The sequence below is a fragment of the Lutjanus erythropterus genome, chromosome 9 (genome assembly GCF_056507025.1).
Source record: "Lutjanus erythropterus isolate fLutEry1 chromosome 9, fLutEry1.hap2, whole genome shotgun sequence".
In the NCBI taxonomy this organism is placed as follows: domain Eukaryota; kingdom Metazoa; phylum Chordata; class Actinopteri; order Lutjaniformes; family Lutjanidae; genus Lutjanus; species Lutjanus erythropterus.
This window is the reverse complement of record NC_139325.1, coordinates 22,749,265-22,764,209: the sequence shown is the minus strand read 5'-3', so window position 1 is coordinate 22,764,209 and position 14,945 is coordinate 22,749,265.

The window sequence follows — 14,945 nt, the reverse complement described above, 5'->3', positions numbered from 1 at the left end:
CTGTCGGCCTCTGTTACTCCCCTGATGTCTCTATAATAGGCCGGTGAAGCAGGTAGACACGACAGCACGAAGCAGCGGCCCACAGTAACAGAGGCTCGCAGGCGCGCTAAAGCTCCATTCCACCCCAATAACTTCGGGGAATTCACAGAAATTTCAGCTAATGAATTAAATAGCACCATTTGTTATTTCCAATGACTTGTTTTTAACAAATGCAGCTTAAAGACAAAAAAATCCACAGTAAAAAACAAAAGTCTTCAGGGCAGCTTTGCTGCTGCAACCTGCATTTCTGAGTCAGTTTTGTTGTTTAATGGAGTATTTTTTTGTATTATTTTTCGACTATTTTGTTCCAGACAGAAATATTGTTTGTGTCTAGATGGTAACCCCAGACCCATGAAAGATCTTGCAAGATTGATCATTTTAACCCAAACTGTGATCTGAAGTATTTCTGTGCCTGAACCTAAACGGATCTTAATGTGGTAATAGACAACTTTTTTCCTTTAAGTTATCATTATGAAATGAATGTTGGCTGTTAGACAGTTTCCCTATCAGCCCCTCTGTCACTATGCAAATCTGTCTGCCACATGAATCATCAAAAATCATGTCTCTATTATGGATTAAATTAATGAAGAAATTCACGCTTTTTCTCTGAATGTTTTTGTCTAATGTTACCTCTCCTGTAATTACTTGTTTCTGCGAAGCAAAATGTTACTCAAACTATGTTATTACCATGCATCATTACAATAGCTTATGCCTGTTCCCAAATGAAGCTCAGCATAAGTTCAATCAGGAAGACCATCTTATGCCTCATTCATTCATAATTGTCTTTCTCTCCCGTCGCTCTCTTTACACACTATTCTCAATCAGCTATCCATGGGTGTTCACTCCAAGTTAACCAACCAGATTTAGCCACAGTCTCCATCAGCCAATCATGTCGTGTGGCAGAACTTAAAATCTGTTCTCTTCTCTGCCGCTGTCAGCTGTCATTTCTGCACAGAATTGTCGCAACCCTCCTCCACTCCATTCTCCTCCGGTTCTTCTAATCCAGTGCCCAGGCTGAGCTCATCAGAAGTCCAGTCCTCATCTCATCCAGATTATCAGCCATCACTTCACCACTATCACCAGTGTCTAGACTCCATGGGGGGTTTCTTTGCTAATCATGGCTTCACTCCCCTTGATCATTCACTACTTGATGATGTGTCGATGGAGTTTGCATTTCTCTCTAAATCATGCACATGTCAAATATATATACTTGTACACTCAAAACGAGTCTCTCCTGATTGAAATTCAATTGTGACAATTTCAGTCCACCTCTTCAGTGAACATGCATCTTTCTTCTCTCTTATTTCAAAAGTGGTGTTGATCATTTCTCCACAAAGCTTGGCTCTGTGGAGATGGAAAGATGGTGTTGTGTTTATCCCCTTCAGAAAGTGTTTCCTGTGCCCCTCTGCGGTTGAGGATTAGGTTATATGAAGGTGCAGCGGAGTACGGGGGAAACAGACAGGGAAACACCTGTTGACACAACATCTGTCATATTTGCCACAGCAGCACAACAATACTACTTGACAACGCTAGGGGGTTGAGAAGCTCAACTTTAACCAGAGTTGCATCATCATAAAACATGCTTAGTTTGCACAGTGTGCACAGTCAATAAACACTGCTTACAAATGTCACAAGAGAGACACAACCTGAAATATCTTCTGAATGGATTGTCATGTAATTTGGTACAGACATCCATTGCCTCCAGAGGATGAATCCCTCTGACTTTGATGATATCCTCACTTTTCCTCTAGTACCATTTGAGTTCATATTTTTAATTTTGAGTAAAATGTCAGCAGTGGTTTGCCATTAATTTGGTACAGACATTCATGTCCCCCTCAGGAGGAATTGTAGTAACTAGTGATCCCATGACTTTTCATTGCTGTCACTGGGTTTTAATATGTTGGTTCGTGATCAAATAGGCCTATTTGCTAAATTAGGGTGACCTTATTTTCAAATCCTCAAACCAGGAGCCTTAAATGTGGGGTGTGCTATTCTAATCTAATACGTTTTTTTAAAAAAAGATCAAATTCAGCAAATATCTCCTCACCGTCCTCTAGCTCTGTGTGTGTGTGTGCTGAAAATAAAGGTTTGTGCCTGTGCACAGACAAGGCGAAAGAGAAACAGAGCAAAACAGACGGTAAATCTTCTGATGGTGTACTAACATCGGATTTGTTTGGTTACCTAGTTTAAATATAAACAATCTTTCTCTAGAGTTGCGCACCCCACCTGTAAGTGTACCATATGATCATGCATGTGCACATATATGCACTTACCCATGTACTGTAGGCATTTTCATGAGGATGGAGCATTTTAAGTTTTTAGTACACATATTGAGCACACATGAACTGTTAACTGTTAGAGCAGTGCTTTTCAAACTTTTTGTGCCCAAGGCACACAGAAAGACAAGCCAAAACCTCAAGGCATACCTGTATTCATATCTATGTCAATTAGCTTCTATAACCAACCTAACCAATGGAGGCAACAAGTAGCCTACTACCCAAGCAGAGTGCGGGTATAAAAAAAAGCAATGGTGACGGTCACTTTGATGGAAAGTTTTTCAAGGATTTTTTTAGGGAATAAAATTTGCCTCAGAATTGACTATACAAAGCAGTGGTGGACTCAGGCTGTCTGAGGGGCAGGGTAAAAAAAAATCCAAAGGGACACAAGCCTTTGCAGTTGGGCACCAGTGTGCAGAAAGTCGTGATGCACTTTGCACTATGTTTTCACCACTGGAAGGGCACCTTAGAGGGCACTTTATCACATTGTCTTGAATGTTGAGTCACTCAAGAGGTAACTTGATGAGGGAACTATTATGTTTTATGTACCATGGGGGCATCCAAGAGGGCAGTTGTGCAGCATTTGCAGTTATTGCCCCCCTTCCTCCCCATTGAGTCCACCACCAACTACTGAAATTAAAAATGTATTCCTAACTTTTTGTGTAGTTGTATATTGAAATAATAATGTATGGTTTTCACAAAATCCCAAGGCACATGTGGAACTGCCTCACAGCCCACTGTTTGTGAACCGCTGTTCTGTGACAAAGAGCCAGAAGCATCGTAGCCTGTAGTTGTTGCATATGACTCAGAGACTAGCGACAGACTTGACAACGACACATTAATTAATTGGCTCACATGTGGCAAAAAAATCAGTGCTGAATTGAGACCTGTGGTGCATTGTTTATTTTTTTTATACTGAGTTACGTAATAAAGACGGAACATGATGAATGTCTATGTAAACCCTGAAAACAAGAATCATATTATTGTTTATTTGTGGTGAAAAAGGGGCATTTGTTTGGACTCAGGATGCCCAGCTTGAAACCAGATGATAAATTAATGACATTCCCAACAGTCTCAGCTGTACTCTGTATTTAGTGCTAATTAGAAAATTGTAGCATGTTGACACACTAAACTAAGATAATGAACATTATATAAATAAATATTTTACATGCCAAACATCAACGTGTTAGCACTGTCATTGAGAGCATGCTGGCTATAGCATTTAGCTCAAAGCAAAACTGTGCTTTGGTGCAGCCTCACAGAGCTGCTAGCATGACTGTGGAGTTTCTTGTTAGACTTGTTTCCCAGTGAATGACTGTCCAAACACAAATGATGTGACGTCATGTCAAGATTTTTCCAGCGAGTTCAGTAGCAGAGAAAAATCTTTTTTCTGACATATCACTGTTTGGCAACTGCACCTCAGAATCAAAGAACAGCAGCTCCTTTCTAGATGTACGACTTTGCACCACTGTTCAACAATCACACAGGGAGAAATCCATTGTAGAGTAAAAATGTCAACACTCCATGACAAACGAACTCCTGCAATCCACTGAACACCACAGATTGATGACTTATAACAGTGTAAGAGTATTCAAGGGTGGATTTTTCCTTAAGGCAGTAGCTATAGATCTAGCTGGAACTTGAAATAAAAGTAAGCCAGGCAGCTGGGTCTCTTTGATTTGTGTCTCTGCTCACTTCCTCCTCCTGTTTTTCATTTCACTCATCGTCCCCTCTGCATGATGTGGTAATGACAGCCCCCTCTTCGCTGGCTACAAAATCACCTCAGTGAAGATCCATTTCATTACTTTGATTTGGAAATAAAACAGAGTGTAGTGGTGAAGTTGGAAATGAGCGCAGATGAGAGAGGCAGAAAGACAGAGGGTGAGGAGAAAGAGAGGCGAGAGGAAAGCTTGGCCTAGAGCTATGGAAAGTTGTAATAGATGTTATGTGAGCAGCAGGAGAATAAAAAGCATGTGGGCGTTTATATGGAATTAAGGCCTGGGTAGTCATTACCATATTGTCTAAGATTTTCTCATACATTTGCATTGGTTTTTCTCAAATTACATCCCCAAATAATACACACACAGATTCAGTTACACACACTTACAACAGTGTGAAGCCCCTATCAAGCAGGCTGATAGAAAGTGTAAGAACGGGAACAGCACAGAAAGGATGATTTCTGGGGTTTCTAATCTTAATTTAAATTCAAATTTATAAAACCATGGACACCAAACTCTTGATTGGACTGTACCTTATCAGCATCTCATTTGAAAAACAATAAGGGGGAGGAATAATGAAATGATATTATAGAATAAAAGTAAATAAACATTCTAGACAACATGCACACAAACAGTCCCAGAGTGAAGAAGCCAGCTAGTTTTTTTTTTTATTTTATTTTATTTTTTTTTTTACATCAAATATGAATGTTAAACCTCAAGTCTGTAAGATTTAGGGGGATTTATTGGCAGAACTGTCATGGCAGAAATGAAATATAATGTTCATAAGTGTGCCTTATGAGTGTTTAATGACCTGAAAATAAGAATTGTTGCGTTTTTGTTACCATAGAATGAGTCGTTTATATCAGAGGGCATAGATGTTGTTTCTAGCCTTAGTGTTTTTTGCAAGTTGTGCAGCTACCGTACTTTTTCCTACACGAGGAAGGGAGTGAAGCAAGTGGTATTTTCTTTGGTTGCAATCTACAGCCTCACCACTAGATGCCACTAAACCCTACATACTGATCCTTTAAAGATATAATATGCAATATCTTCCTAAAAAATAATGCATGCACATAATCATTTTAAATCATCACGTATGAACCATTAGAAGTATGTGGTGGTGGCTTTATCTGCTGTGTTTATTTTCTTTCATTATGTTGCTGTGTTTGTTATGCTTTACCAATGCAAAGACATCCTGGCAACTTTCTAGTGCATTTATGAACAGCTCGGACAAATCACCTTTAAACATGCAATGTGTACAATATAGCTAGAGTTTTAATTTACACTTAAAAAAAGACAGTACATCAGCTCCAACATGTTTCCACTGTGTGGTGTGGCTCCACTTGACTCTAGTATATCGTTTTTGGTTTTTCATTGTCATAAGTTGTGGATATTACTCGGTATCACCTCAGTTGAGTTTCCAAATGATCTGACCTGATAGGAACAGAGGAGAGAAAAAGTTGCAGACCACTGATTGGTCAGCGAGAATTGTCACTTACTTGACATGAAGAAACCAGGCGCATCTCGTTGTCTGCCCTCTGATGTAGGATCTCCCATCTCTTGAGTTTTTAGCAGTCTTTTCCTCTTGATGCATTCAGTCTTTTTGAAAATCTCTTGGGATTTTGTCCTCTTATCATGCCATTCCACTCATTCCTTTGATATCCTCCATTGTTTTTGTGATTGTGTGTCACATTGAGGACGATGTCACTGCAGTTTCACCTGGAATCACCATGACGATCAGCCAAGACTCCTGCCCACGTTGAGAAGGTTCTATCTACAGTAACATAATCGGGTACTAAAAGTGCGTCAAGTCGAGGAGAATCGAGCTGTTTAGAAGCCCAGGTGCTCCATGAGCAGCGAAAAGTAAAAACAAGGAGCCGACAGTCGGGACAAAAGTGACAGGTGAGCTGGGAGAAATGGAAGGCTTCCTCTGCTCCAGTGTGCACATTGACTGGCACCTCACTGTCATCCTTAACTGTCACCGAAGAACCAATCAGCTGTTGACATGAATCTGCCTGTGTCCCACTGTACAGACAGTCAGGACTGACCTGTCAACGCGTCCTGCAAGTCACACACACACACACACACACACACACACACACACACACACACACACACACAATGGCACACAGACACACTGCACGCAGTCACATTTTGTATGAATATTTTCTGAATGGCAGTGTCTGGGAGAGTCCATTAATCATTAATACCTCTTATACACTCTGAAGAAAGACTGCTTGATATACAGGTCTGTATGAGTGCTCCATATATTGAAATATATCATCAGTAGCTTCTCCTTGTGGCCAGTTATGAAGCTCTTCACATGTACATTTTTGACATACATCTACTCCCACAAATGTACAACTAGAAACATGCTTCTGCTTCTGAGACTGTTGTATTATTTTTCTAAACATCTCTTATAATAGATTAAATATAAATGTTTTATGAATATTATTTTGAATGAGAGAGTGCATAAAAATCATCAATATCTAAAATGCTGCACATACCAAGGAAATAATGCTTTCTAATACTTTCACATACTACAGAAATAACACTTTTCTCTATGACACACTGATCAAGCACGACAGTTCATTAGGATTAAGTTTTGTAGGTCATTAAAAGTACAGTATTGAAGTAACTGACAGTGAATCACCCCTACTTGACAACCTTGAAACCTAAAAAAAAAAAGGAAGGTTTTTGATACCAAAAATTTTCAGTTTCAGAGACTGTTACCTGCATTGTGGTGACTTTAAAAGAATGAAAATACCAAAATAATAAGTATACTGAAACAGCATTTTTATGTTGAAGACTTGTCAGGAAATCTGTGTAACTCTCTGGCATAAACTAATATTTACAAGTTTCCTGTCAGAAGCTTGACGTGGCAGATTTTACAAAATGCATGCCCCTTTCTTTTAAAACTCTCCTTAAGAAACTTTAATTCTTCTTAGGAAGTCTGGTTTGGTGTTGTTGTCTGTTGTCTAGGGCTTATACACGCTGTACAGTGACAGAAACAGGTTGTGATATTGAAAAGGAAAAAAGGGCAAGGTGAAAATTTATCAGAAAGTGGGAGAAATACAGGAGAATTGTAATCCTGGGAGGAAATACGCAGAGGACAATAAAGAAAAACTGAGTCAGGAGGGTTGGCAAATATGGAATAACCTGATTGTATGCAGAACTCAATATTTTGTGTCCATTACTTCTCTCAGTCACTGAATTTGATTTCTTCATGTTACTCCTCTTGGTTCATTTGAAAAAGGTCAATATATGCAGGAACCGGACTAGAACTGAAATGCAAAAATATGTAATTATTTTTTTTTTTTGTCCAGACCAAATTCACCAAAATACAGGTGTGAAAACTCTTATGTACCATTTTCTTGTTCTGATGGTCCAGTGGTCTTAGACACGTAAGTTGTGACCGTAAGATAACAAACAAACAAACAACAAATCCAGCTTGGGAACCGTGTCCACATTGACTATTTTGCTTTAAAAGATGCTTCATCTATATGTACTAAGACCGTATGCTTAGATATTGCTTGTAGCTATTTATTTTCAGTATTTATTTGTAAATGTTATTTTATAAAACAAAAAAACAATTTTAGTCATTATTTTCACAGTTTACATTATAGATACATTTTTTAGAATTCTGTTGGGACCAGTTTCCTTACATGGCTTACCAGTTTCCTCCTGCTGGAAGCACAAAGCACTGAGAGATGGAGGACTATAAATACAAATACAAAAATGTAGACTTCCCCAGAGAAATGTCAGGACAAACATTATAATAGTTTCTACAATAGAAGGTATGCACTGATGTCACTTTCCCACCGGGACACGCCCCCTCAGCTGGACTGAGTGGCTGCTTTTTGAACATTTGATTAAATCAAAGGCAGTTGGACTTGACAGTGATCTTCACAACTTAATGAAGACACAGTGGTCCATGGACATGACACATGGCCAGGAATTGGGTTTCCTGACATTTATATGGACCTGATTTCAACACCAAAGAAAGACACAAAGCAAAGAAGGTGTACAAAAGTGTTTCCTTGCTCCTACCGTTACTTCAAGGTGGAATTCGTTGCTGAAATTGAAGTGATAAGGACAACACAGGCTATTCTGGCTGTATGTGGACATTTATGGAGAGACATGTTTGCGTGCAAAAGCGATGAGGATGCATGACGTGCAATTTTTACACAAAATATAAATGTAAGAAGCTAAATATTTAATCCTAAGTAACATTAGTCAATATAGTATATAACTTAAAGTATGATTTTAACCAAAAATCCAACCTTTCTGACCCAAAATCCAGCTGTAAAGCCACATTTCCATTGTTTCCTGAGAAATGCAGCAATCCATTTTCACTTCTTTTTTTAAGCTTTTGGCACTGTGTAAAATGATTGCTCTGATTTCTTGTTGAATCTGCCTTTTTTTTTTTTTTTTTTACGATCAATCACACAACAGATCTTAAACATTTTAGAAGTGTTGTTGCATTTTTGTGGCATTCAAGCTGAAAGGTAAAGCTGCCACTCCATTGTCTCCGCCTCCTGCGACAACACAACGCAATTACATAGTTTCTACAATGAAAACAACCAATACATCCCTAGAGAGTTTTAGGTTAACATTTAAAGGTAGAAAGAATCTGAGGTGGCTTGCTGAGATAATTTACCTAAGCTGCTAAACCTATGAAGTGACTGATTCTAGAAAATACTGCAAGATTTGCCTTCAGTCTTCACTTATTTTGTGACATAATGTAAGGTTTCCCAAATGGCTGCTAGTCAACACTGTATTATACTCACAGTATATGTTGTTGTCCCTTCAGTAACAGTTTCAGTTTTAGAACAACACAGCACATTGTTCCTGCAGTCTATGTCTCACAGTAATATGGTACTTTGTCCTGACAATTGAATCTCTTGTTTTACAGTAACATTGTCTTATGAAGCTTCTTTACAGTATTACGATACATTGTCCCTTCAGCTTATGAAGCGTCTCCTGCCATTTGTTTTGTGTGTCATTGTTTGCAGCTCACGAGAAAGTGCTGTTGTTTGTATGTACATCCTGCGGGGGGAAATGTAATTCTACCTTTGTAGATCAATAAAAACCATTGTATTCTAATGTATTCCACTCACTATTCTAATCCATCCTCTCCTATTAGCAAACATATGGGCACGCTGCCTGCAATGGCTGTTATGTAATTAATAGTCATGGTGGGGCAATTAAAATCGTGAGGCTTTATGGGCTTGCTGATTAAGATATTTAAAGCATGAAGTACCCAAGGCTCTTATTTTTGTGCAGGTTTCTGCGTATCTTCTTGTTTATACTCATTTGGTTTTTGTTTCCTCTAGCAAATGTGTGTGTTGTGTGAAAAATGAGCACTGCCTTTGTGTTTGTGTGTGATGTGAGAGGATGTACAAGGCAGGGAACAGTTTTAACGCTTATCCTTGACTTTTCCTTTACCCGTGTGCAATTAATTACTGCCCAGAACAGCAGCCCTGGGATCGGCTGCTAAGGAAATAAAAACACATCGGTGTAAATGCAGCGCCAGCTGACTAGGGGAGAGCTGCTGCGCAGCAGCAGCAGCAGCAGCAGCAGCAGCGGCGCATTGAGACCCTGCACCGCCATCCATTTGCAATGACAATCATTATCGGGTGAAAGCAGTGGTCTCCAACTCTATTCCAGAGGGGATGTGTGCGTTCACAGTCCCACAGTAATCCATATTCACTTTCTTAATTGGTTCAATTAGTTCTCTCAGATACTGTATGAATTTTACACTCTGCCTGTCCCCAGATAAAGTCCAGTTAACGTATTACTGGGCAGAGGTTACAAATTGGGTTCCCAGTGGTGAAGCTTAATACACAGAGGATTTGAAGTCATTTATGTGGTTGAGTGGGCTAAAAACTGTATTGCTGACACTGTAATGAGGGAACACAAGCATCTTGGCCTCACCGTTTAGTCTTATGCAAGACTTAGCACTCGTGGGAATTCACAAACACACACACACACACAGACACACACACACACATATATGTGGCATATCAGACACAGATAACTGCACAATGGGAGGTAAATACGCTTACAATATTATCACAGTTCTAAACATTAAGTCGGCTTTTAATACGCTTAACACTCATTCTGTGAGGGCTGTGTATCCCTCTCTCTCTCTCTCTCTCACACACACACACACACACACACACACACACACACACACACACACACACACACACACACACACACACACACATTAAAACCCTCATATTAAATCAATGTTGGCATGAGAACTAAGTGATTAAGTTAGTGACATGCTAAACTATGTGGCTTAATGGTCACTCTGCTTTAACGGCGGAGTTAAAGTCTCCTGCACAGCGAGGAGATGAGGACCAGTTTGAAAGGCATGGAAACACACACACACACACTTGCACATACACTCATCGTCAAACAAATGAGGTGGTTGCATTACTGTCTGTCTGGTGAATGGAGAGCGTGTATTGATCTGGAGGAGAAGCTCGTACATCAGTGTGGTTAGGCAAAATGCCATTAAAGGTGGAGGAGAAATTATGAACACACACACACACACACACACACACACACACACACACACACACACACACACACACACACACACACACACACACACACACAGATGCTTTTTGTTCTTTGTTTTTAAACTGAGTCTGGCTCAACATCCTGCTTATTAAAATGGTCTTACTATTAGGGATGCACCCAAATCCGAAAAAGCACAAATAATGCAATGGAAACAGTCCGTCAACATTTCCATCAGTAGCCCATTAAAAATTATTTCCAAGATCTAACACACTAATGATCAGAGTGCTCCTTTTTTTTTTTTTTTTTTTTTTTTTTTTTTTTTTTTTTTATGGAGCTGCAACTGTTTGAGTAATTTTTTAAGAGAAAAAAGTCAAAATTTTAGGTTCTTAAATGTGAATATATCCTGCTTTCTTTACTCCTCTCTGACAGTAAACTGAATATCTTTGGGTTGTGCACAAAAAAGACATTTGAGGACGTCATTTTGAGCTTTGGGAAACACCAATGAACATTTTTCACCATTTTCAGACATTTTATTGACTAAACAACTACTTGATTAATAGCGAAAATAATCAGATAAACAGATTAATTGACAATGAAAATAATTGCTAATAGCAGCCATACACTTTTAACTAAGTACATTTCTTTAGTACTTCAATATTATTCTAAAATGTTATAATATTGATATATGTTTATATTATGTATAATGTGCTAGTATTGTGAAATGCAGTAAGATTAACACATCAAGAGACATGAATGCATGAAGATTATTTCCTCTCTCTCTCTCTCTCTCTCTCTCTCTACATACATATATATATATATATATATATACATACATATATATATAGATAGATATTTCCTCTAGATATGACTCTTATATTGCTTGTTTGCTCATTTATTAGTTATTGCTTTTTATTGATGCGTCTTTCTATTTTTCTATCCACTTTGCTACTGTAATTGGCTGAAAAACTTGCGTAAGCCGTATATGACAGGCGGAAGCTAGAGCCAGTGTTTGGTTTGTCTGTTCTGGGCCACTTTAGAAACATGGCGGTTCAACATGGTGGACTTCGTGGAAGAGAAAAAGATCTCATTCCAAGGTAACAAAAACACGATTCTAACTTTCAGGTGATTACTTACTGATAAAAATCTACTTATGAACATTATATTCCATTCTGCCATATTCTGCCAATAAATGCCAGTAAATCTTACATGCTGGACCATTAAAACTCAAACTATAAAAGAGAGAGAATTCAAAGTAGAGTATGAAAATGTAGAAGTAGATTTCATAATTAATTATAAGCTAATATTAAATAAACTTGATGCTTTGAATGCACAACAGTTGCCTTGCCAATGAATATTCAGTTAGAAAATAAAACATTTGCCTGATTTAAAGTGACGTCTGATACAAACCCCACTTCCAGTCTTCTGTCTGAATACAGAAACAGATAATTTTGTTGGTTGAACAGACTTAGATAATGACGTCTCTGTGCACCTCCAGTGCACACAGATTCATGCTATTTGTTCTTTTCTTTACCAGAAAACTGACTCTGACTCAACTTATTGCTTGTTAAAACTGTCTCTCTATGTAAATTGTATTCTTTATGGCTTGTTTTGGGGGGTTCTTTCCTTGATCATCTTCTCCTTTTTCCCCGTTGTCTTTCCACTGTCCTCTCTCCCTCTCTTGTGTCCAGCCCAAGGTTTCACATGAAAGTGACTGTACAGTAGCGTACAGTGCAGGCGACAGCGATGCAGTTGGCCCTGGAGAGCGTCCCGTCTTTCCTCCACCGTGCTATTTGTGGGGTCTGACGGGCAAACTGGGAATAGCAGGATGATTCAGCGCTACAGGGTCAGGATCTATGATAATGTACCATGGGGAACATTTCCATATAATGAACACAGTACATCTTCTTTAGAGGCCCTCTTGAGGAACGAAGATGAGGACACACAGATAAAGAGGAGTGAGAGAAAAGGGGAGATCAAGGGAGATTTCAAGAATGAGAGAGGTAGAATAAAAAGAGGAGGAAGGATGGGGAGAAAGGAGGAGAATGGTGGAGACGGCAATAATGAGAGAGAAAATTTAATGGAGAGACAAAGAAGTAAAAGAGAAAGAGGTAATGTTAATGCAGTGCAGGCGGCAGTTTGTGCTCCCTCTGCAGCACTTGTGAGCACTCCTGGCTGTGTTGAGCACTTGCTCTTTTATATCAGCCTCCTGCTGCTACTGTAAAAAGAGACATTGAGAGAAAGAGTTTTGCGTGCATGTATTTATATGTTTATGTGTGTATGTGAATGCGCGTCTTCCAGCCTTTTGTCGGGAAGCTAATAACAAATTGTCATGCTGGCTCTTGATTTGTATGGATAAAAGAAACCATAATGAGCCCCATAATGCGAGCTATTTAGTGCGGCATTTGAAGGGAGCTGCCACGTCTGTCAGTCACAGCAACTTCCAAGTCTCTCCGTGACAAGCCCGGGCTTTTGTCCTGAAGTCTCCAACAATAAAGTGATACAGCGATGACAGACATGCACACACGCCCAACTCACAACCCCGCATCTGTTAAACATTCATTATTCGCCTCCATCGTGTAGCAGAGAGAGAAAACCGCCACGAGCTACAGAGCCAAACTAGGCTGGACCAAGTGGCTGCTGCTGCCTCTTTTCATGTCCTCTGCTGCCGCTGGTTCCACATGGCACACAAGTGTGAAATTGGTGAGTAGATTACATGTGAGTGCTGTGATGTGCCAGCAGCTGGTCTATCTTTACAGGTCAATACTGATCAAACATGTCTGATAATGTGTGTAGTGGGTCCATTTTTTCGCTTATCTAGGCAGATATCAAGACTCAACTGAAGCTTCTCACTGCAAATAAATTGTATTTATTGATAAAAAATCATTACAAAAGACTATACAGTGTAATGTCCACATACATTTTCCACTTGATTATCACTCATTATTGAGAACTGGGACAAAAACATATTTTGAGGGGGGTTTCATTTTTACTCTTCAATTATTTTGAAAAAATACATTTTAAAAGATCAAACTGTCTTAAATCTTCTGATCGGGCCAAGATTCTAGTGATTAGTTTTTATTAAATAGCATTTTTTGGAGTGACGTCCATCAGTATAGATTTCAGCTGCATACGATGGAAAATCTGATGGAGAATGATACTTTTTAAAAAAATCTCATGGTGAGTAGCCATTTCATTTAAAAAAAATTGATAAGAGTTGTCTAAATAATCATCAAAATACACATTTTTATTTAGCTTTGATTTAAAAGGGCTACAGAGCTAACATGTTAAGATTGAGACACATCTGACAGAAAAATTATTTGAGTAATTTGTCAAAAAGTAGAAAGTTTACCGGTGCTTGAGCAGTATTCCTGCCAGGAGGTTAGACAGGAGTCCTTAGGTTATAGCTAACCCTGTTTATGCCCAATTAAATAATATAATAATGTAAAAATCTGACAGAGTTGAGGTTAAAGGGCCAGCATTTTCATATATAATATATTTTAAACCAAAATTGATTATAATTGCTCATTTTTACACCAGTGTTATCAGTAGGTATTTGATAGTTTTAGATTTAGGAGGCTTTACTACATTTTTAAGTTGCATTAAGTTGTGAATTCCTGTCAGGAACAAGGGTGTTTTCTGGCACAGAGCAAGTATAGAAATAAAAAAATTTAAACAAACAAACAAAAACATTTTATAAATTATATATGTTACATATATAAAAATCCTTAAAGAATACATTTTCATCAAAAACATGGAATTAGAGTGTTTGTCATATTTGTCCCAGATCTCAAGAATGAGAGTTTTTTTTTTTTTTTTATACTTCATTCAAGCAGTTTTTCACAAACAAGGCAAAAGCAATATTATTTCATCGTTGATCCCTGATGATGAGAACCCGTTCTCCTCTAAATGTTCATAAAAAATTAAGCTAATAGTCTTATAAATGCTCACATCATTGACTCGTAATTGAAGTTTATCCCCGGCTTGACCCATTTGCAGCTCTCAGCTAAGCGATCAAGGAACCAATACAACGCCTCGCTGCCCTCTGTCGATACACCTGGTCTGACCTATTGGCTGAGGTGGAGAGAGGAGCAGATCCATTGCATTGACAGCCTCCCCAGTTCTCCTCTGCTCTCTCATTAGATCCACTCTATTAAACTCCTTATGCATCTGTCTGTAGGCTGCTGGCCGGGGGCTGGGAAACAATCGGAGAGCCCTGCTGGTGGTTGGTGAGCTCCGCTATGGCCGCGGAGCTGAGAGAAAGCGTTGAAATGCACCGCACTTACCGGCTGGTGAATACACTGGAAGGACTTTTGAAGGCCACAGTAGAAACTGTCTTTGAGTAGGCGACAGAGTGCTTGTGTGTTTTTTGTACATTTGTGTG